Source organism: Adiantum capillus-veneris, chromosome 1, assembly GCF_014529385.1.
Source record: "Adiantum capillus-veneris isolate H3 chromosome 1, ASM1452938v2, whole genome shotgun sequence".
Lineage (NCBI taxonomy): Eukaryota > Viridiplantae > Streptophyta > Polypodiopsida > Polypodiales > Pteridaceae > Adiantum > Adiantum capillus-veneris.
The window spans coordinates 131,600,748-131,624,366 of NC_140931.1; the positions used below are offsets into that span (position 1 = coordinate 131,600,748).

A 23,619-nucleotide genomic window follows, 5' to 3' on the forward strand; every position below is an offset into this window, starting at 1 on the left:
ATTGCGGTTGATTTGGTTCACGTCAAAAGTGCGTTGCTAATCTACAATTTTGCAGATTAAGAGAAAATTTCATAGCTCAATCAACTGGAATCGAGGTATCACAAAGGGAGTAGTCGTTGCAGTACAATGGTAAGTATCTTGCCAACTAGTGCTACAGCTATACAGGTAAATCAGATCGTCGAGATCACAGCTAAGCTTAGCAGAGAGCTTTAGGAAAACCACTGGTCACCCGTGGGAGAGACTAGAAAAAGGAAATACAAGTGCTCAGCAGGTTAGTAGCAGGGTTGAAAGAAAAATGGATCAGCAGATGCAACAGCCACAGCCAATGGCAACATCGGCACATCAAAGCAATTACGATGCAACTTCAATCTCATTAATAACAGTCAAATAAGTTGGCATCAGGTTGGAGTTAATAGGTCATTTCAAAGACTTTCCATGCTACATGGATGATGCAGACAATCGCTATCTAAAGTCCAAGAAAAATGCTTTGAAATGCCCGACAATACAGGCTGTGGAAGTAGACGAAGCTACCAACATGGCTAATTCACAAAAGAATCTAATGGAAGATTGTTTAGGATCGGTGTACATGAAGCTCAAACCAGGTAGTGAGTTGGACATAATAATATTGCACAAACAAGATCTTCCAGAGGTTAGCAGTTGTCGAGTCACTGTGCACTTGATAAAGTCAAATTACAAGGACAAAAACTGTAGCGGTCTCTATAGAGATATGGAGGGTAGATGGTACAAAGCAAAAACACCTCAACAAGCGACGGAAGAGCCAGATCAATGCTTCATAGCTGATGAAGATGGTTCAAAGTTGGGTTACAAATACATGTTGACAAGTGGTAATATTTACCGCTTGATAATGAGCTTACCTTTAGCTTCTAATGCAGTACAGTGGTAGCTCAGAACAGAGAAATCACTCAAGAGACGGGGCCTACTATAATCAATCTGCCAAAAAATGAAGACACTATCAGCAGGAAGGAATTCCTTGAAGCCATGTGTAAACGACAATTGCCTTCAACCACTTCAGAAGTCAACAAGCAACCTGAACCAATAGCCCTTCATTGGATCCACGAGACGAGATGGAAAGATCTAATTTATGTAGATTCTGATGGACAAAGATGGGTTCAAGTCACGCAGGTAAGGACATTTAGCGAGTCAGTTCCTAGGACACTATGGGCAACGCGCATTGGGGACAGGAGCTATGATATAGATGGAAGATGCTATGAATTAGATCTTATTGCAAATAAATTCTCGGAAAGAGTTGCAGCTTTCATCTTGTCACCTTCAACTCCACAAGACCAAATTGAGCAACGGACACATGACAAAATGATATCTAACCAGGCAAATATTGGTCACACTGCCACTATTGCACCAAGTCAATCACTAGAAGATAGGAAAGTGCACTTTAAAAGCTCTAGGCTTCCACTGACACATGATCAGAGTTTGAATTTGTATGAGCACAATTCAACTCCTTTCATTGCATAGATGAGTGCCACAACACAACATTCGTAGGTACAGAACACTACACATGCACCACAAAATGTACCAACACAAACATACGTACAATCAATGGAAGAATCAGCTATTGAGTTAGCACGACTTCACAAAGACCTAGCTCAATCAACTGAGCTAGATGAAAAAGCTAGAATATCCACATCTGGCATAAGGAAGATGCCTCTTACAGATAGGGAACACTCTCGGATGGGGGGAGTTCAATCTCCACCTTACTTACTGCAATCAGGACAACCCTATCAACTGCAAACAACAAAGGAGAGTCACAATACTCTCTTACAATTCAGCGGACAACAGAAGCCAAATACAAGATCGAATCAAAAACATAGTCCTAAGACTATACAGAAGCCACAGAAAAAGAATCACATGTTGATAACAGACATATAATTAAAGCTGGTCACTGGAGCAGGGGCTGAAACATCCATCTACCAGGGTTATAATGGAAGCTATTACAAGCTTCTTGAGAATGCCACAGTCGAAAAAGCTAGATAAGGGCAATCAGTCAAAGCCAGTGTCAGTGTTGGTTTTTAAGTATCTACATGTCATGTTGATGACATATTTGATCAAAGATACTATGGGCAACGAATACCAACAATATTATGGACAGATACCTCGACCGGGTATAGAACAAATAGGAATAGATGTGCATTGCTACGAATGTGGCATTAATCATCTAATACCCAATTTCCCAGTAAAGATGCACTTAGATATGATGAAGTAGAAAAACCAAGACAGTATCAGACTGCAAGCAGCACAATCATTAAAGCAGACGTCTCCAAATGAAAGTCGCCAGAAAGAAAGCATATCTTGTCAAAGGATACCAGAGACAAATTGATGACTAGAATATTGGAGGTCAAAGGCGTCAATGATATTTCGATTGAGAATCAAGATGCCAAAAAAGATCAGCTACAAAAGATGGTCTCAAATAGCTTGGAATTTTTCAGGCCTAACACCAAAAGATCCAACAAAGATGCCGTGGACGAACCAATGTCAGAGGAAGTGGATGAAGAAATTATCTGTGACCCAGAACCAGAGCGGGTACGGGTAGTCAAGGACTTGCCACTGAAGATTTCAACAAGCGGAAATGTGGAATCAAAGATTCTACATAATAATGCTAATAGCACAGATAGTTCATTGTTGCTAATGAATGTACCTCAGAATTCAACAAAGCCAGAGATCAAGTCTCAAAGCCAAGAAATAGACATCTCAATGTGTTCAAAGGCAGACTTGAGTCAAAAGGCAGAGGCGGTCATGAAGACAGATCCTAATATTATCTCGCCAATGGAAGATTCCACAGAGCTAAAGGTGACACAAATCACAATTAACTTGAACAATCAGAATCAAATGGTGCATCAAGCACATGAAGCCTATCAAAAGACCTACAAACAGATCAATAAAGAGCAATGTGAACCAAAGGCCACGGTAAGCATTGCATCTGGAGAAAAGAGTCAACATACTTCTGTCCAGCTGGTAGAGGAAATTAAAGACTCAAACAGATTGTCAAAAATAGAGGCACAAAGGACTGTTCAAGTCAGTTTAGATGCAGAACTCACCAAAGCATGTCATCCACAAGCAACGAAGTCCAACAAGGAAGTCACAAATGCAGCTAAACAATCAAGGTGAACAACTGTGGATTCAACACCCCAAGGAAAGATAGACCAACAATCTAGACTACAGTATAAAAAGGTCTTTCAGCCAAAATACCCAACGATGAGTAAACAAAAACACAAGCAGCACATCAAAACCTATGTTGGGGCCAATGACATCAATGTCAAAGATCCAGTTTGGGTAAATGATCCTAGTCCAAACAATTTAGGTAAACAAATGGGATGGATTGCTTCCCAGTACAGCTTAGAAGAGCAAGGCTACTACAGTGGTCAACCAAATGTTTGGTTACGTAAACCAAAGATATCAAGCTATACAATAGCAAGTGGCTTCAAACCAAAACAACAAACAGGTAAATCAAGATCAATTTCAACTCAAAATCGGAGATCGAACAACAGGGCTAGATACAGGTTCAAAAACGATTCTCAATCTAGAAGGCCTACATATCTTCAAAGGAATTTACCAACTGTGATTCCCAAAAAAGGCACTGAACAGATACAATTGAATACAAAAGTACAAACAAAAATATTTGTGCCATCAAATATACTTCAAGCGTAGGGATATTACAAAGGACAAAAACAAATCTGGCTACCCAAGGCACCAAGACCAGATTTTACACAACTTGAAGATAATTTTAGCTACAAACACCGACAGATCAAGGATACAAGTCCAAAAATTCAATATGTCGTCTGTAAAAATAAGCCGACAGCAAATAGTAGATACATCTGGGTGCCAAAGCAGACAAACGAGCAGAAGAAGATTGAAGTCATCTCCCACTTCCAACAAAATGAAACTAGCCAATCTTCTCAGATAATGGACCAAAAGTTAAAACAAGCAATTTTGACAACCAAGGTCACCCAGGTATGGCTGAAAAAACCTACTTTGCCAATATGGTCCTTTAATAACCCTCTTTTTGAGGATCTGAGCTCTAAATGTCTAGATATATACTTTGCTGAAAGCTCAAGACAGTAGTCAAGTCGAGAAAATGTCAAGAGTCCGGCAGCTGAGCCAATAAATGAGCAAAGCATTAGACCTAAGCTTCAAGTCCTAATATTTCCTGTGGTCTATGAGTCTAGCTAATTAGGCTACATCTCAATCTGAAAGAGTTGAGCGTAATTATATATCAAGTCGCTCATTCTGAATAGGTGAGCATAGTCAATGTATTATTTTAATCATGGTGGCGACGCGAAGTGTTCAAAACAAAACACACATGCACTTGTGCACATTAGGAGAGTACGAAACATTACATCAAACGCCCTTCTCAAGAGTAGTGAAAGCTAGTAAAGTGAATTTAATTTCCTTTTTTAGCTGCATTAACTCTGAGGAGCACCCATCAATACTCTTCTCTCACACATCATAATCTTACCCATGCATAAATTTGTGCAAGAATATTGAATGTCCCATAATTGGACATTTGCATTACACACTCTTTATTGTTCCACCCATGCACTCAACTTGCAGGTACATGAAGCAACAAAGCAACTCCAGACTCAAGGCAGATCATCGACACTTTTCAAGGACAGAAGGCTTAAACAATTCACTTTCATGTTATATAAGCCCACTCAATTCAGTCCCTAAACACCCATCATTGTATATTCCCATAATAAGATCAAATACCTTTGGGCACTTTTTCCCATGCGGTTTTTCCCCATTGGTAATCTAGGGTTTCCAGACCCTAACTACTATACCTAGATTTTATTTTTCTTTATTCCCATAATAACTCAAGCCAATTGCTTTTACTTGAACTCAAATGCCAAATCTCATATTACACCAACAAGTCAACCCAACAGCTTACAACTCTTCAAAACAACATTCACCACCAACTTCAAATCTCTCCAGTGCCAGCCAACCAGGCAGCACACGCGTGCTCTGAAATCGGATGGGGGGAGTGTTTGCCAGCTAAGTCAACAATGGCCAAACGGACTAGCTGTAAAAGATGCTATTTACTATTTTTAGTAAATGCTAACGAGGCCAGATGATGCGGATGCGAAGTAAAGATGAAGATGAAGCAAATACAAGCAACAGATGCAGAGAAGAGTTGGAATTGATGACTATCTATGGAGTTACCGTCACAATTGACGATCACTTAAGTTTTAGGATTTCCTGTCAAATGACCGCAAATGCGGGTTGTAATTATGTTTTGGGCTCATCAAGAGTTCCAAGTTATAAACATTGAGCTATATTTAGATCCTAGGCAGTGCAGATAAGAGATTAAGTGAGTTTGGCCATTTGGGTGCCCGACCACTTCTAAAAAGCCTAGAGAGTATATAAATCAAAACACACAATGTGAAAGGGGATTCTTACTCACTTGAGATAAGCTTTGTGAAGAAGGAGATGGCTATGGAGTTCTTGAGCTTTCTACGCGCGTGCATGGACGATTCGGCCTCATGCCAATAGCTAAACTCTAACCCCTTCTCTCTCATTTGCTCATGGTGTAATGAATGCTTGATTAATCAAAGATTAGTGGATGATTTGTTGATTAATCTCTCTCTTTTTCATATTTCCCTCTTGTTTAAGCATGCCACTAAGTGTGTGTAGGCTTGTGTAGAGTGTTGGTGCTCGTTATGGTCATTCTATGTTATTCTATGCTCATTGTGTGCTTGATTAGAGTTGGATTAGTGATTGATTAGAGAGTAGTGCGTGATTAATCTTGTGTGTGAGAGATTAGGCCGAATGGTAGAGTAAGTAATGTGCTCACTCCTCGTAGCAACATCATACCCTCTCCGTAGCTTTCTTTGTGTGTAGGTTTCACCTTCTAATCCTCCATTTGGCACGCACAAGCCACTTGTCTGTTTCCATGCCCTAGCCGAATCCTACTCCTCGGATTGACATTATGTTGATGTCCTCCCTATGCTAGGATGATGTGTCAGTGTGCCCTCGTATGTCGAAATTGACGATTTGTAACCTTCGAGCTGTTTTCCGCTTTTCGAGGGCTTTACTTGGTGGATTTCTCCAAACCAATCATATACATTTGTGAGGTCCCCACCCCGCCGTATCAACCAGCGGATTTGATGGTGAACCTGGTGGCCACTAGATCTATTTCGGAAGCAAACAAAATGGTTCAGGGTTCGACTAGCGGACGATCCCTCATCACAAGTGAGTCGAGTTCGAGCCTACTAGCAAGGAGATCTAGCTCCACCTTGCAGGGGAAGCGTACTTAAACTATCTAGCGATCCTAAGACCCACCTTCCAAGAGGAGAGAAACCCCAAGCGCCTTTTTCTCCATGTTTCAGAGGCATGTACCCTCGAGATTTCACCGCTCTAGGGGCAATGAGTATTACTAATATCGAAGTAAGCACTATGGGGACAGAGAGTTCCCGATCAATCGGGACCACCCATCTCGTAGGCATTGGCAACCTGAGCCAAGCCCCCACTTTCCACCCCCACACTCACACTTCCTTGTGTGACCTAATTACTACCACAAAGGTTGTTCAACATAAACATTCCTTGTTATAATTCTGAAACACATTGTTCGTTAAGACAGCCCTTCAACCAGTATTGCAAACAACACCAAGACAGTATTCTAGTAAAAATTATACTCAAACTTATTCATTAAAATTCCAATGTTCTAGAGGTACAACAGCCCCCCTCCAGCGAGAGTTCACTCCTCCCGTTGTCGCCTAGCTGCCCATACAACTAGGTATGTCCACCGCATAGAAAGCACGTCATGGACACTCCCACCGCATAGAAAGCAAGACGTGGGTTCCCACCGCATAGAAAGCAAGTCGTGGGTATCCACCGCATAAAAAGCAAGTCGTGGATTCAAGAGCCCTTAACGAGGAACTCTGCCCCCTGTGATCAGTAGGGGGGTCAGGACTGATTCAACATTGGAAATAAAATGAACATGTCGAGCTAAATTTTCCCTAGCAGACATTCTTTCCTATTGCAACCAGCATACCCATCAATCATTTCCTTCCTACTTTAGAACTTAATGTACAATGAATTCAATGCCGAGGTTTCCGTCACATTTCTCCAACATGTTTGGGGATATGTTCATTCCTAACTAAACGTGTGCAATGTTAAATTAAACAACTTGAATGAAATTATGACCTACCTCTTCCATTTCTTTGTCGATGGCCCATGAGATGGCCGGTATTTGTTCCTCCATGGGAGCTTTTCCCTTTCCATTGACATTGCTTGTTCCTGCCTCGCGGTCGTGGGCACCACCGAAGCGAGTTCTCTTAACTGGAGCCATTCTACTCACTACTTTAAATAATTAGCATAGAGAAAAAGCTAAGGTTCGCAAGCATCATAACAACCCAATAGATAGATTAGCAACATCAATTAATCCCTCCTATAGGAGAGGTCTAGATTTTTCATATAGCAATCATTATGGATGACACATAATCCTATGGGAACCGGCTCTAAAGATAATTACTCGGCTTACATGATTAAGAATAATAGGATTTCACTAACGGAATTACCAGAGAGATGAATTAAGTATGATTAATCTCTTTCCTAGCAAATAGATGGTGCAGATTCACCTTATGCATAGGTGTAAGAAAAGTCAACTCTTAGAGACTTAATGACGGATTAATTTTTCCTTAATTATATCTTAATGCATAAGAGAAATGAATTTAATTTAGCTACAATATTGATGAGTGACAGAAAGAGTGATTCTCATCAATCTACACAATTACCTGCTTAGCGATTAATTACTATGCTACCTAGAGAGAGAAAATTCTAATAATCATGCACTTAATCATTAATTAAGAGTGATGAATGGTTGATAATTCAGCTATGGGATGATGATTGCATAATAGAATATGGTTAAGGAGAAATTAGAGAGTAATTATAGAGAATTATGACTAGGAATAAGCATAATAGACGAGGTATTTAGATGGTAATGAAAAGAATTTACAGAAGGCATTAATTAAACCGTGGTTACCGTGATTAAGGGCTGATAATCTTTTCAATTCTCTGATCTAAACGAGCTTCTTGAGGCGAGAATTCGACAGCAGCTCCCTCCTTGCTTCTTCTTCAAAAGGTGTGTGTACCGGCAGCACCTTCCCAGTGTGTGTAGGTGTGTGTGTGTGCACTATGTGTGTGTGAGCATGTGTGTGTGTGTGTGTGTGTGTGAGTAGGCCTTTAAATAGGCTCCTACAGGCTGAAAATCGACCAGCCTTGCTAAATGCATCTGCAGGAGCACTCAGTCTCTGCATTGGCAAGTTCAGTTCCCCTACCCACCAAGTGTCCAGTTGGTTTAGTTAACTGGTTCTCACACTTAGTTGCAAGCTTGGAAACTTCCCAAAGACTCTCACAAGGCAAGAGGGCGCCCCCTAGCTGCTAACGCTGGTCTGGAGTGGCCTGCAACATGTTCCCACACAGTCCCGAGCTCCGGTGCCTCCCCGCTCAATTTTTGGAAAAATTGATTTTAGGCTAGTCGGATTTTGATGCCGTAAATTGCTATACGGATCTCTAACTAAGACGTACTGGCCCGAGTACCTGGCATATTTAGCAGCCCCCCCGGTCCGAAAATGTATTTTTTCCAAATTCGGGGTACGGGTGCAGTTTTTCAAGACGATCAAAACTAGACGGGTCGGGTACCCAAAAACTTACTATTTTTGGAATTTTTTTAGAAAAATTATTTTAATTCACATTTTGAAGCTTTAAAACATTCTGAACATCATGGCACTTACAGAATTTGGAAAACTGCTAAAAATAGTAACTTATTCCATTATGTTCATTTCATGGTACAATGGTGCTCTTTTAATTGGGGTCAGAGACCTTACAACCTTCCCAACGTGAAAAATTTGAGATGTCTCCATCTCAAGAATGTGTTTGGGTAATCTTTTATGAGTGTTGGTTTGTCCTCCCAAGTTGCATCTTCTTTAGGGTAATCCTTCCACTCTACTAGATGTTCCGTGATAGTTCTGTTGCGTAACTTCCTTTCCCTTGTTTCAAGTACGTAGTCAGGTTGGAGCTCGAGAACTCCTTGTGCTGGCATGACTATCTGATCTGAGTCCAATAATTGATCAGGGTTAGGAATATAGGGTTTGAGTAAGCTGACATGGAACACATCATGAACCTTCAAGTTTGCAGGTAACCTTAGCTTGTAGGCTTGGTCACTCACAACCTTAACGATCTCGAATGGTCCACAATACCTTGGGCTAAGATTCTTATATCTACCTAGTGATAAGTTGCTTTTCTTTGGTCGGACTCTAAGAAAAACCTTATCCCCTTCTTTGAAGGTTCTTTCTGATCGGTTCTTATCTGCATAGTGCTTCTGTCTATCCTGAGCGGCCTGAATGTCCTGGCGAATATCTCTAGTCTGTGCTTCCATATCTTCCAACATCTTTCTAGAGGCTTCTACCCTGACGGTTGGATCTGAGAAGTTCAGTGGTGCTAAACAGTCCTGTCCATAAAGAGCTTTGAAAGGTGACATTCCAATGCTTCTGTGTTCGGAAGAGTTGTAAGCATACTCCACCAAAGGTAGATATTGTAACCACTTCTTTGGTTCTTGCGAACAATAGGCTCTGAGAATGTCCTCGATGACTTGATTAACTCTTTCAGTTTGCCCATTTGTCTGGGGATGATACGCTGTACTGAAAGCTAATTGTGACCCAATAGATTGGAAAAGAGAAGTCCAAAATTTTGATGTGAACTTGGCATCTCTATCACTGACGATACGCTTGGGCAGACCATGTAACCTAAAAATCTCCTTGATGAATACCCGACTAATATCTGAAGCAATAAAGGTTGTCTTTATGGGTATTAGATGAGCCACTTTTGTGAGCATATCAACAACCACGAAAACAGAATCATACCCTCCTGTAGAAATTAATCCTGTAACAAAATACTAATGCATTCCCATTTCATCTGGGGTATGTCAAGAGGTTGAAGTTGCCCTGGTAACTTGATCCTTTCAGCCTTTATCCGCTGACAAGAAAGACACTGCCTCACATACCGAAGTATGTCTCCTTTCATTCCAGTCCAAAAATAACTCCTCCTGACAGCATGAAGAGTCTTAGCATAGCCTGGATGTCCGGATGTAGGGCTATCGTGTGCTTCATACAAAATGGTCTTCTTTAAGGCTGGATTTCTGGGTACACAGAGTCTATGTCTGTAGTAAAGACATCCTCCCATAAGAGAGTAATCTTTAGATTCAGGCATCTTATTCTGCTGGACTAGAGATATTATATGCTGGTATTTAGGATCTACTAAAGATGCTTCTTTGATTCTATCCCAGATAGGGTTATTTGGAATAGAGATAGCTCCGAGAAAGGATTTTCGGCTAAGACCATCCGCAACTGCATTTTCCTTCCCTGGTCTATACTTTATGTCAAGGTCATATTCCTGTAAAAGCTCTATCCATCGTCGTTGTCGCATATTGAGAATAGGTTGAGTAAAAATCCATTTTAAGCTCTTGTGGTCTGTAACCAGCTGAAACTTGCGTCCGAGAAGATAATGTCTTCATAACTTCAGCGCGTGAATAACCGCTAAAAGCTCCAAATCATGAGTAGGATAATTCTTCTCGTGATCCCTCAGCTTTCGCGAAGTATAAGCCACTGGTCTTCCTTCTTGAGTAAGAACTCCACCTAGAGCAAATTTGCTAGCGTCGCTTGCTACTTCAAATTCCTTGCTGAAATCTGGAAGCTTTAAAATAGGAGCTGAGACCAAGAACTCTTTTAGTTTAGCAAAGCGAGACTCGTGCTCGGTCTTCCATTCGATCCTCATTCCTTTCTTCAGGAGTTCCGTCAAAGGTGCAGCAATACATGCATAGTCCTTGACAAAAATCCTGTACCATCCCGTTATCCCAAGAAATCCTCTGACTTCGTTGACGGTAGATGGTTGAGGCCAATCAACGATGTCCTTGACTTTATCTGGGTCCACTGAAATTCCTTTAGCCGATATGACAAATCCAAGATAGTTGGCCTTTGGTGAGCAAAAAGTGCACTTGCTCTCTTTAGCGTAAAGTTGGTGCTCCCGAAGAAGATCAAGTACTTTGCAAACATGTCCTTCGTGATCTGCCTCGTTCTTAGAATAGATCAGAATGTCATCAAAGAAAACCAAGACAAAATCATTCAGGTAAGGTCTGAAAATATCGTGCATAAGTCGATTGAAGCTTGCAGGAGCATTTGTTAGACCAAAAGACATTACTGTGAACTCGTAGTGCCCATACCTAGTATTGAAAGCTGTTTTTGGAATATCTGATTCCTTGATCCTGATTTGATAATATCCTGACCTTAGATCAATCTTAGTAAACATTTTGGCGCCGTGGAGCCTGTCCAAGAGTTCGTCGATCCTTGGAATTGGATACTTGTTCTTGACAGTTACCTCGTTCAGTCCACGGTAATCTATGCCTTCTTCTTCTGAAAAAGAACTGGAGCACCCCAAGGAGAAGTACTGGATCGAATGAATCCTTGCTCAATGAGTTGTCTAAGTTGTTTCTTGAGTTTGATGGCCTCTGGAAGTGACATCTTATAAGGTCTTTTTGAGATAGGTTCACATCCAGGGATAGTTTCAATCTCATGATCTACCTCTCTATGTGGCAGAAGATTCGTAAGGTCTTCTGGGAACACATCGTCATATTCCCTCAACCAGTTTGGTCGAAGCGAGGTATCTGATTGGTACACTTTGTTGAGCTTTACCGCATAAATTTTCTGTCCCTTTCTTAATCCCTTCAAAAGTCTGCTGGCCTTAACTAGAGTAGCCCTAGGTGTCCCATTTTCCCCCTGGATTAAGGCTTCATCACCCAAGTTATCTGTAAAGGTAAAATTCCCTTGTGCACAATGTATGTGGGCCCTATTTTTCTTTAGCTAGTCCATCCCTAGTATCCCATCAAAGAATCCTAAGGGTAGGGTTCGAAATTGGGCATAAGTTGGGTGTCCCCCTAAATCAAAATCGATTTTTCCTGCAGAATGTTGAGATACTACTTCCTTGCCGTTTGCTAACTCTACAACTAGCTTGCTTGTTGGGTACTTATCTAGCTTAAGCTTCCTCATGCATCTGGGCAAAAGAAATGAAAGAGTACTACCACAATCTATAAGGAAGTTAACTTGTTCACCTCTGAGAGATCCTGGCGTATGAATGACTGCGTATTGCTCGCAACCATTGGGATTGTCAATTGCAGCATGTAGGGTTGCTCTCTCCACTGCTTCATCAACCACAGTTGGTTGTACCACTCCGGCAATCACTCTGGCGGTAGCTCCATGCCCTCGCCCTCTGTTCATCCTTCCTCGTCCTCCTCTTCCGTTAGCTTGGCCACGCCCACGGGTATTCAAGGGTATGGCATTGGCGTTGGTCGCCTGAAAGTTCCTGGGGCAATTGGATCTGTAATGTCCATGCTCGCCGCAACCATAGCATCAAACATCAGAGAACTCCATGGTTGTGGTGGTAGCCACAATAGGACGCTGGTCATATGCTTGGTTGGCTGGTCTGTTATTCCAAGCAGTTGTCCTTGCCCTCTTTGCCCAATGATTCCTCCTGTTCCGATTAACCTTTTGTACTTCAAGAGCTAGAGGTTTGGCCCTCAACAAGGCATCCTGTAGTGTTGTCGGTCTGAGAGCTTCCAACCGAGTATTCAAGGGATCGATTAGTCCTTGGCAGAATCTCGCCACCTGTTGTTCCAAGGTCATCTTAGGAGCATATCTCCGAAGAGTGACAAACTTTGCATAATATTCTTCGACAAATGAATTCAGCTGCCGAAGTGAAAAGAATTCATTCATCCTCAAGGTTCTATAGGCAGGTGGTAAATAACGTCCCATTATTGCAGCTTTCATGTCTTCCCAGGATTGGGAAGATCCTTTAATATCCATATCCCTGCAATGTTGCTTCCACCATATCTTGGCATCACCAGTCAAGCGGAACATCGCAAGCATGGTCTGATTTACGGGTTGGGTTCTTGCAGCTTCAAGTAGTCGTCCATGGCTTCCATCCACACTTCCCCATCTCTTTCCACATTTGCCCCCTCGCCCTTAAAGATCGGAGGTTGGGCTTGCTTAAGGAGAAGCTTCTTCTCTTGCGCTGCCGAGTACAGAGCAACAGGCGGTGCCTACATGTGTTATACGAAATTCTTGATACCATTACTTGGATTTAAAAAGAAATAGACACGAGACTTTAATAAAATTTCAAAATTCCACTTTATCAAAAGACAACGATTCAGAGACAAATAACACTTTATTGATGAAAATTTATTACAATTGAAACCCCTCAAGGTTTAGGATAACTAATGATCAGCTTATTACATGGCTTTATGGATTGCGTATGACATACGCCTAGGAGATGGTATTCACATGATGCACTACTTTGTTCGTGAAATAGTTCCTGTACTCATTCTTGAGTGGATAATAAAATAAGATATCAAGCCGGAACTCCTCTTTTGGTACTCCAAAGGTTTTGACTCTGTTTGCTAGGATCACATTGGTGACCTTCTCCAAGAGCCAGTCGTTGAGGGTTTGATTGGTGTCGTCTGAGACAGTCTGGTCCAATCGTGTAGGCACCAAGTAGAATATCTCTACTAACCTCAACTCTTCTCTCCAACGTATCTTCTTCAAATTGGTAGCCAGGCATCCTAGCTTCCGAGCGTTGATGTAGTAAACCCCTCCTGGAAATGTCCAATCAAGTTCCCATCCTTTATCAATGCGAGTGGAGTGTGGCGTATGAGCCTTCATCAGTATCTCCATGACATCTCGCCTGAACTGGTAAACTGGGGATCTTTGAGCTTGCTCATAAATAATCTCAAACACTTGGAACTTCCGATATTCGAGCACGGGGTCTTCCTGCAACACCAATGCAAGGAATTCGGATCAACTACCTATATACTTTCAGTTCCTTATTTAAATATTCAAACAGTACGACTTTATTTCCCAGCCTAACCTAGGCTCTGATACCAGGTGTGAGGTCCCCACCCCGCCGTATCAACCAGCGGATTTGATGGTGAACCTGGTGGCCACTAGATCTATTGCGGAAGAAAACAAAATGGTTCAGGGTTCGACTAGCGGACGATCTCTCATCACAAGTGAGTCGAGTTCGAGCCTACTAGCAAGGAGATCTAGCTCCACCTCACAGGGGAAGCGTACTTAAACTATCTAGCGATCATAAGACCCACCTTCCAAGAGGAGAGAAACCCCGAGCGCCTTTTTCTCCATGTTTCAGAGGCACGTACCCTCGAGATTTCACCGCTCTAGGGGCAATGAGTATTACTAATATCGAAGTAAGCACTATGGGGACAGAGAGTTCCCGACCAATCGGGACCACCCATCTCGTAGGCATTGGCAACCTGAGCCAAGCCCCCACTTTCCACCCCCACACTCACACTTCCTTATGTGACCTAATTACTACCACAAAGGTTGTTCAATATAAACATTCCTTGTTTTCATTCCGAAGCACATTGTTCGTTAAGACAGCCCTTCAACCAGTATTGCAAACAACACCAAGACAGTATTCTAGTAAAAATTCTACTCAAACTTATTCATTAAAATTCCAATGTTCTGGAGATACAACATCCCCCCTCCAGCGAGAGTTCACTCCTCCCGTTGTCGCCTAACTGCCCATACAACTAGGTATGTCCACCGCATAGAAAGCACATCATGGAAACTCCCACCGCATAGAAAGCAAGATGTGGGTTCCCACCGCATAGAAAGCAAGTCGTGGGTATCCACCGCATAAAAAGCAAGTCGTGGATTCAAGAGCCCTTAACGAGGAACTGTGCCCCCTGTGATCAGTAGGGGGGTCAGGACTGATTAAACATTGGAAATAAAATGAACATGTCGAGCTAAATTTTCCCTAGCAGACATTCTTTCCTATTGTAGCCAGCATACCCATCAATCATTTCCTTCCTACTTTAGAACTTAATGTACAATGAATTCAATGCCGAGGTTTCCGTCGGATTTCTCCAACATGTTTGGGGATATGTTCATTCCTAACGAAACGTGTGCAATGTTAAATTAAAGAACTTGAATGAAATTATGACCTACCTCTTCCATTTCTTCGTCGATGGCCCATGAGATGGCCGGTATTTGTTCCTCCATGGGAGCTTTTCCCTTTCCATTGACATTGCTTGTTCCTGCCTCGCGGTCGTGGGCACCACCGAAGCGAGTTCTCTTAACTGGAGCCATTTTACTCACTACTTTAAATAATTAGCATAGAGAAAAAGCTAAGGTTCACAAGCGTCATAACAACCCAATAGATAGATTAGCAACATCAATTAATCCCTCCTATAGGAGAGGTCTAGATTTTTCATATAGCAATCATTATGGATGACACATAATCCTATGGGAACCGGCTCTAAAGATAATTACTCGGCTTACATGATTAAGAATAATAGGATTTCACTAACGGAATTACCAGAGAGATGAATTAAGTATGATTAATCTCTTTCCTAGCAAATAGATGGTGCAGATTCACCTTATGCATAGGTGTAAGAAAAGTCAACTCTTAGAGACTTAATGACGGATTAATTTTTCCTTAATTACATCTTAATGCATAAGAGAAATGAATTTAATTTAGCTACAATATTGATGAGTGAAAGAAAGAGTGATTTTCATCAATCTACACAATTACCGGCTTAGCGATTAATTACTATGCTACCTAGAGAGAGAAAATTCTAATAATCATGCACTTAATCATTAATTAAGAGTGATGAATGGCTGATAATTCAGCTATGGGATGATGATTGCATAATAGAATATGGTTAAGGAAAAATTAGAGAGTAATTATAGAGAATTATGACTAGGAATAAGCATAATAGACGAGGAATTTAGATGGTAATGAAAAGAATTTACAGAATGAATTAATTAAACCGTGGTTACCGTGATTAAGGGCTGATAATCTTTTCAATTCTCTGATCTAAACGAGCTTCTTGAGGCGAAAATTCAACTGCACCTCCCTCCTTGCTTCTTCTTCAAAAGGTGTGTGTACCGACAGCACCTTCCCAGTGTGTGTAGGTGTGTGTGCGTGCACTATGTGTGTGTGAGCATATGTGTGTGTGTGTGTGTGAGTAGGCCTTTAAATGGGCTCCTACAGGGTGAAAATCGACCAGCCGTGCTAAATGCATCTGCAGGAGCACTCAGTCTCTGCATTGGCAAGTTCAGTTCCCCTACCCACCAAGTGTCCAGTTGGTTTAGTTAACTGGTTCTCACACTTAGTTGCAAGCTTGGAAACTTCCCAAAGACTCCCACAAGGCAAAAGGGCGCCCCCTAGTTGCTAAAGCTGGTCTGGAGTGGCTTGGAACCTGTTCCCACATAGTCCCGGGCTCCAGTGCCTCCCCGCTCAATTTTTGGAAAAATTGATTTTAGGCTAAAACGGCCCATACGAGTCGGATTTTTATGCTGTAAATTGCTATACGGAGCTCTAACTAAGACGTACTGGCCCGAGTACTTGCCATATTTATCAGCCCCCGGAGTCCGAAAATGCATTTTTTTCAAATTCGGGGTACGGGTGCAGTTTTTCGAGACGATCAAAACTAAACGGGTCGGGTTCTCAAAAACTTACTATTTTTAGAATTTTTTTACAAAATTTATTTTAACTCACATTTTGAAGCTTTAAAACATTTTGAACATCATGGCACGGACAGAATTTGAAAAACTGCTAAAAATAGTAACTTATTCCATTATGTTCATTTCATAGTACAATGGTGCTCTTTTGATTGGGGTTAGAGACCTTACAACATTGTATATGAACCTCATTAGCAAGCCATTTGTGGAGTCAGGTCGGAATTTTGGCATTTTCCAAAAAACCCTAATTCTCTAATGAGGATCCCCTTGACCCCAGCTGAATGATCCTCTGATGGTTTGGAATGGTTCTATTATGTTAGGGCATGCTATGGTTCAAATCCCATCCAATTTGGTCAAGCTGGCAGGCCGCTATGGTCAGTTTTAGGTCGTAGGTCTTCATGCACTGCTCGATTTATAGGGTTTTTTCTAGGGCTTTAGACTAGCTACCGACCGTACAAAATGGATTATTGATTAGTAAGGAACTTACCCCTCATGTCTTGTGTGAGACGGTGCTGAACAAGGTCAACTGTGGGTTTCTGGAAATGACGCGCGAAAGAAGCCGAAATGCTCTCTCTACAAAGGCTCCAAGTGGAAATGAGGTGGTTTTAGCCTAAGCTGGATATCTATACCTGGACTTTCGAACCAATTTTTCCCAAATTCCCCCCGTTAGTCCTATTAGGCCGTGAAATCTATGTTAGGCTCAAGAATTTTCAAAATCGGATTCCTGTAGCTCATTCTGCAAGAATTTTGCAAAAGTAGGCTTGGCCGCCTAATTTGGGCTTCCCGCTTCCATCTTTTGATTTCGTTGAAATTTTTTGTGCTTGTCCGCCTTGTCTTTTTGATCACCATCGTGTCTTTCATTTTTCCAATTGAGCTTCCCTGCTATTTATTATTAATTTTTGACCTTTTTAATTGAAAAAATCAAAGAAAATAGAAAAATGCTCTAAAAATAAAAGTGAAAATTCAATAATTAAGAAAATCCCTTGAAAAACACAGCTTTATTGTTTTTTGCTGTATTTCTCCATTTTTAAGCCTCCTTTTCAACAAAAATGATGAAAAATACCCAAAAAAGGATTATTTTTGATGATTTTTTGATAGTACAATAGGAAAAGTTTGGACTCAAAAAAAGGACTTCTTGGCGTTAGAGAGAGAATGCTATTCAACCAATAGAGTTTGAGTCACCACAACGCTAGCTCCAATTTATTTGATTTATCTCAAATTTTTGCGTTTTCAAAAAAGATTTTTTTCCTGTTAAAAAGATCTGAATAAGAAGATACGATGCGATTTGTGCAAATTATTCCCCTGCCATGGCCGATGAACGCCGAATGTGCCATAACTCACATTCAATGAGACACACCTTTTGATGAACACTTTTCAAGCTACTACTTCTTGTGTAAACTAGTGAGCCTCTTTTCTTCTATCGTTTTTGCGTAGTGTCACTTCGCAGCTAATGGAAGCAGAGATGGAAGGAAGACGACCACGACGACCATACGCCTCTGTTAAATCTGTGAAACTATTCAACAGCTTTGACTTAGACCATGGTCGCTGGATGTCTACCACAGTCACCATTGGTAGTTGGGTTCTGCTTCAAACAAGAAGAAGAAAACGCATCGAAAATGAATTCATCAACAGCTACAAAGGACGTGTGAAAGATTTTTGCTTGTCTCAAACCGGAAAGGCAGTGAAAGAGGTGCTCATTGAGCATGCATATATGCACTCCGAACTACGACTAGAATAGTCATCTTTGGGGTTTCCTGCTCATATACCAAACTGTGTGACTACTATATTGCTAAAAAGTCTTTAAAGATCCTTCAAGTTATTTTGTTGACTATTTCTTGTGACATTCTCTTATCTTTTGTTTTTGCAGATATTTATTCTTCTAACAAAGAAGACTGGCAACCAGTTGAGTGCATAATTGGTATTTTTGATGCTTTTCATGCTTCGGTGGGAGAACTTATGTACATAACTAGTGCGAGAAGAGCTCTCGCAGAGAGGGGAGTTTTCTTTTACGACTACTTTTACAACGCCCCTTGCGTTGTCCATGGATTTGGCACTTTGAAACCTTTCCCTCTTCCCCAACAAGATTCCCCAAAGTGGCCAGTTCCAACTTCAGAAACCTCTGAGTGTTTTAGACTCAAGCTTCATCAGGAAATTTTGAAGTGTTTGCGACCAAACATTGCAAGCAGTCAAGTACGAATTAGTCTATTTATGCCATTACATGTCTTTATAGATTTCTTCCACGCTGAGGAGGTTAGAAAAACAAAAACCATGTTCATCTGCAAATCCCAAACTTGCCTTGATTTTTTGGATGATAATTGGGATGTCAGTGATTCTGAAGGCATTTTGTGCAAAGTTAACAAGTGCTCGGTTGTGTGCAAGTGTATGATAGCATCACATAATTTTATAGTTTCTTTCTACTACATGAGGTGGCATCGAGTGAATGGTCAGTTGGTAGCTATGGATCAAGATTTAAGTGACAATGCTTTTAATCCCTTGATGTCCATTGAGATATGGTTTTCAAATTATTTACTTACAGTTGTTGTGGTCAGATCAAATGTCACTCTAAGACAGGTTCGAGAGGATCTGTTAAAATGAGTCCGATCTCAATTTGCCTTCAAAATTTGTTTTCAAGTGTAACATGCGAAAGGTACTAAGCTACATGTATTAATTTTATACGTTAATGTTTCTATCGTGCTCATGTATCCCAATGTCTTATCGCGTACGTTGCATTGCAGGTACCTCATAGACAAGAAAATACGACTCTTTGTGCATAGATTACCAGCGATAGACTTGAAATAGTGAACTAACTGTACACAATGATTCAAATACTATTCTCAAAGATTACTCGACAAAGGCAGCTCTCTACATTACCAAACACCATTTTTTTGGAAAGCTATACACAACATTCTGTAAACTTTGAACCATAATCAAAACAAAAGTCATTTTGATCCATTGCTTGTAATCAAATTTTCAAAAGTACATTTCATAATCTCTTTCTAATCTTGTGCGTGCGGTGATGTGGGGGCTGTTGGTTGAGGTTGAGGAGAGGTGGTGGCTTGGGGGTTTGGGGGCTGTGGAGCTGCTTCATGAGTAGGAGAGGTGCTAGGTGGGGGGTTTGGGGGCTCTGGAGCTGCTTCTGTGAGTAGGAGAGGTGCTGGGTGGGGGGTTTGAGGGTTCTGGAGCTGTTTCTTGAGGACGAGAGCTGGTGGGAGCTTGGGTTGGGGAGGCATCTGGGGAGATATTGATATGTGCTTGTATTGGTATGGCAGACAAGGGGTATCTTGTCGGCGGAGGCCTAGGCGTGGGCCTTGGTGCTGGCGAGACAAAAGCATCACGTGCTCTGTCTGAACGCATGGTCGCGCAATTGATCAAGTTTTCAATCATTCTGTTTCTAAACGAAGAAACATCAGCCTTTGAATAATCTGCCAAATTTCTTACCTGCGTTAAGAACATCATGTTTATTAACATAGCTACTAACTTATTAAGATACAAATCTGTAAACGAGTGTCAAATGCTTACACTTCTACGACTTCCAGCAAGCATGACCCCTAACAAAATTTCTGCATTGATTAAAACCCTCCATCCACAAGAGTAGGCATCGTCCTGCTTAGGGACTTTGCAACTAATAATCGTAAGATTATCATATATTTTCTCTTGCGTTAAAGCTTCAAGAGCAGACACAAGCTTCCGAACAGATCTGCGCAAAATACAATTAAATTTCATAAGTGACTATTAACAAAATTCTATGCGATGTAGAACAAAATACAAAACCTCTTACCTACGTACTTCACCATGAAATCCATGGGCTGAATTAGCAAGGTAGCACCGGTTTCATTCAAGGTGTAAGAGAACAAGACTCCAATGAGCGCCGTTACAAATAAACATAAGCAAAACATATGTCATCACAACAAATTAGAGTTCAAGATAAAATAATTTTACTATTGAAAACATTGCGTACCCTTCATGATAAGCCAAAACAAAAAATTTTGCCGTCTCCATGTTCACTGACTGGAACCACTCAACTACTTCCACTAAAGATGTATTCTCGGCCGTCAAAATGACCGAGAGTTGCTAGTCAAGGACGACGACATCATTTTGCATATTCCAAGGCAAATTTGAAACTACAAAACTGTAAAGAAATTCGTGTCATACAAAATTCAATATATTAAAAGAATTTATTGTGAGAAAAAGAATAGCACGCACCAAAGCAAGCAATTGATGATTGAGTCTGTGAGTTCCCTCGTCCGGTTCTCTAAATTGCAATCTCGTGGACGTGATAGGAAAAATACAGAATGCGTCCCCACAGAGGAAGGCCAACATGGAAATAGGAAAATAGCAATGACAAATCATCAGCGTTGGCATCGCTGATGGCATCTGCCGTTTGTTCCTCCATCATCTCAAGGCGTAACTTCTTCAATCTTTCACTATCGTCTTTTGTAGTGTCCCGCTCGGTGTTGAGTCGGGTGCTGTATCGATGAATTTGTGTAGACACTTCATGAACTTTGACCTTGTAAATAGGTCGTATTCTAAGAATATTGTTCATCTTTCGATCTGAAATATCGGCAGGCGATATTGTTTTGTCATACCTGAACCTGAGAAGGCAAAGTGTGTTGATGTCTCGCGGCATCAATGTTGCCCTATGGGCGTGGGTCGAGAGAATGTAGCTGTCCTGGAAAAGCTCTACAAAAAAATCCTCGGCGGCCTCGTGCAAGCATCCCATTACACTTCGAGACCACCGGAAATTCAGGTTGTGTTGCTCGCAAATCTCGCGAACAATCTCTAGAATGGCAGTTTAGGTATTGCCAATGAAATGTGCTTTTGGAGCTTACGAAGTTCGAGTAGAACGCTCCTATTCTGCTCGTATCTTCTTCTTTGCATTGTTGCCCGTAATTGCGGCATGGTCTTGCCCGGAATCACCTGCGATGTTGATAGTTGCACTGCAGACGAGCTATCCTGGCCCTACGGACCAAACTGGCCAGAATAAACCTTCCTTGTTGTTTGGTTTGTGCGGGCCATGACCTGAATGAGGAGAATGCGAGGAAATATGGAATCTAGATGTGGGTAAAAACACAGAGTGACTAGAGACACTTTGGAAAAATGATGAGAAAAAAGGGGGGGGGGGTGTTTATATTGGCGGAATGAGTATAATCACACTTAATCATGAGAAGAGGCGGCTGCATTAATCATGACATTGCGAGGTATGACGGGAAGCATGCGAGCATAATGATTATGCACCACGTGGCACATCGTGACTCAATGCGATATTGGTGGTGCCGAAATTAGTGGCACTGCCTATTCACGGTGTGGCACGATGAGGAAAGAAGCGCCCTAATGGGTTGCCCTAGCAACAACCATATGTCGCGGCACAACGCGAGGAGGCGGACCCTGATGGTTCCGAATTGCAGTGTTCACGTTGTGGCAAGAAAAAATGTTGTCGCGTCAAAACGCGATAAGTAAGATCCCGGTTAGTTTGACCACATTTATCGCGCTGTGGCGCGACAAAAAGGTGTCGCGTCACAACATGATACGGGGCGTTCTTGAGTACTCTGGATTGGCCATATCGCGTTATGACGCGACAAGAAGCTATCGCGCCAAAACGCGATAATGGTGCTTTTGTGGAGTGGTGGCACCAGTTTAGCATTGTGGCGCGATCGTTCCACGGTGGTTGACACATGGCGTAATCATCACGGTGACTGCATGATGCATGGCGGCCGCATGATGCACATCAATGTCCTTGGGAGTCCTATAAATATGACTTGCTCCCCCATTTGCCCTTTGTTTGGATGTTGTGCTCTCTCATCTATCTTCGCTTTTGAATTTTCGTTATGGACTCCTTCAATGTTGAAGCAGAGGAGGAAGTGCCTTGCTCTCAGGATGCCCCCCAAGACAAACTATCTCATTTTCTATACCGCATTGGGCTTCAGGAGCGCGAGACAGAGATCAGGCCGATGTTCAATCTAGATTTTTCTTTGCATGAGTGGATTGTCTCCGCGCAACATTACCTATCAGGTTTTGAGCAGACCTACCAGCAGCAAACGTCCGGTGGCACTGTCGAGATACAAGGAGTTCGTTTTGTTCACATGAAGGAGATCAATTCGGACTCCTCCAAGAAACACATATTTTCTAGGAGTCGCCTTAAGCTGCCAGTGCACTTGCGGATAACAGACTACAAGTGTACACTTCATAACCGCAAGTGTCGAGTGGCTCAATATTATGCAGGTTTTATTTTATATTTGCATTTAATTTTGGATAACCATGTTGATGCTGCAGAGGCCTCACTAGAGGATCAGACTGGGAAGGGTCAAGAGCCCAAGTCTCGGGGAAGCCTTGCCTTGCAGGTTTCAAAGGGAGTCCAGCTTCAGGAGGGTGCTTTGCCTACTAGTGGTCTACCTACCATACCTATTGGTGATTTGCAAATGTCATGCTTAATGACATTATGGAGCTTTTTGACCTTCGAGAGGACTATTGCCTTGCCATTGTGGCACAGAATCTCAAAGAGGATGATGCTGTTTGACCTTGAGCATGACAAGTATTCTGTTATAGATGCCCATGTAAATGAGGATGAGTTCGTTGACCCCGAAAGTGCACTTGTGATGATTTACAATGATGTTGCTAGGTATGAGCGCACGCTTCCAACAGAAAAGGAGTTCATGGAAGTGCAAAAAAAGCTAGGGATTGAAGAAATGGGTAAGGCAAGCACTTCTTCATCATCTTTGGCCTCAACCTCCAATGCGCCCACTGGAGGTCAGGGCAGCATCAACCTATGGAACGAGGACTTACTTGAGGAAGATGAAAACCAGAAGGTAATCTTTTTTTTTTTGCCTTACCTTTTTGGTTTCTACTTATCTCATTTCATAACTTTAATTTGTTGCAGTTGGTGGTCTATGATGATACTTTCATTCCTCGCCCTCGTGGATGAGGCATGGGAGATTTAGGGAATAATTCCTCTCTCGGCCAATACTTAAAGAATCTTAAGTATCCGAGTTTTTTGGTCTTCCATTCGTCCTTCTCCAATGACAATGCGGAGCTACCCTTGATGACGTTGAAGACACTGACAAGA

The 23,619-nt window shown here is 41.8% G+C and overlaps 1 pseudogene; it reads left to right on the top strand.

Moving 5' to 3' along the window:
* The first annotated feature begins 727 nt into the window (after positions 1-727).
* Positions 728-1,313, top strand: LOC147465576 (uncharacterized; annotated as a pseudogene).
* The last annotated feature ends 22,306 nt before the right edge of the window (positions 1,314-23,619 follow it).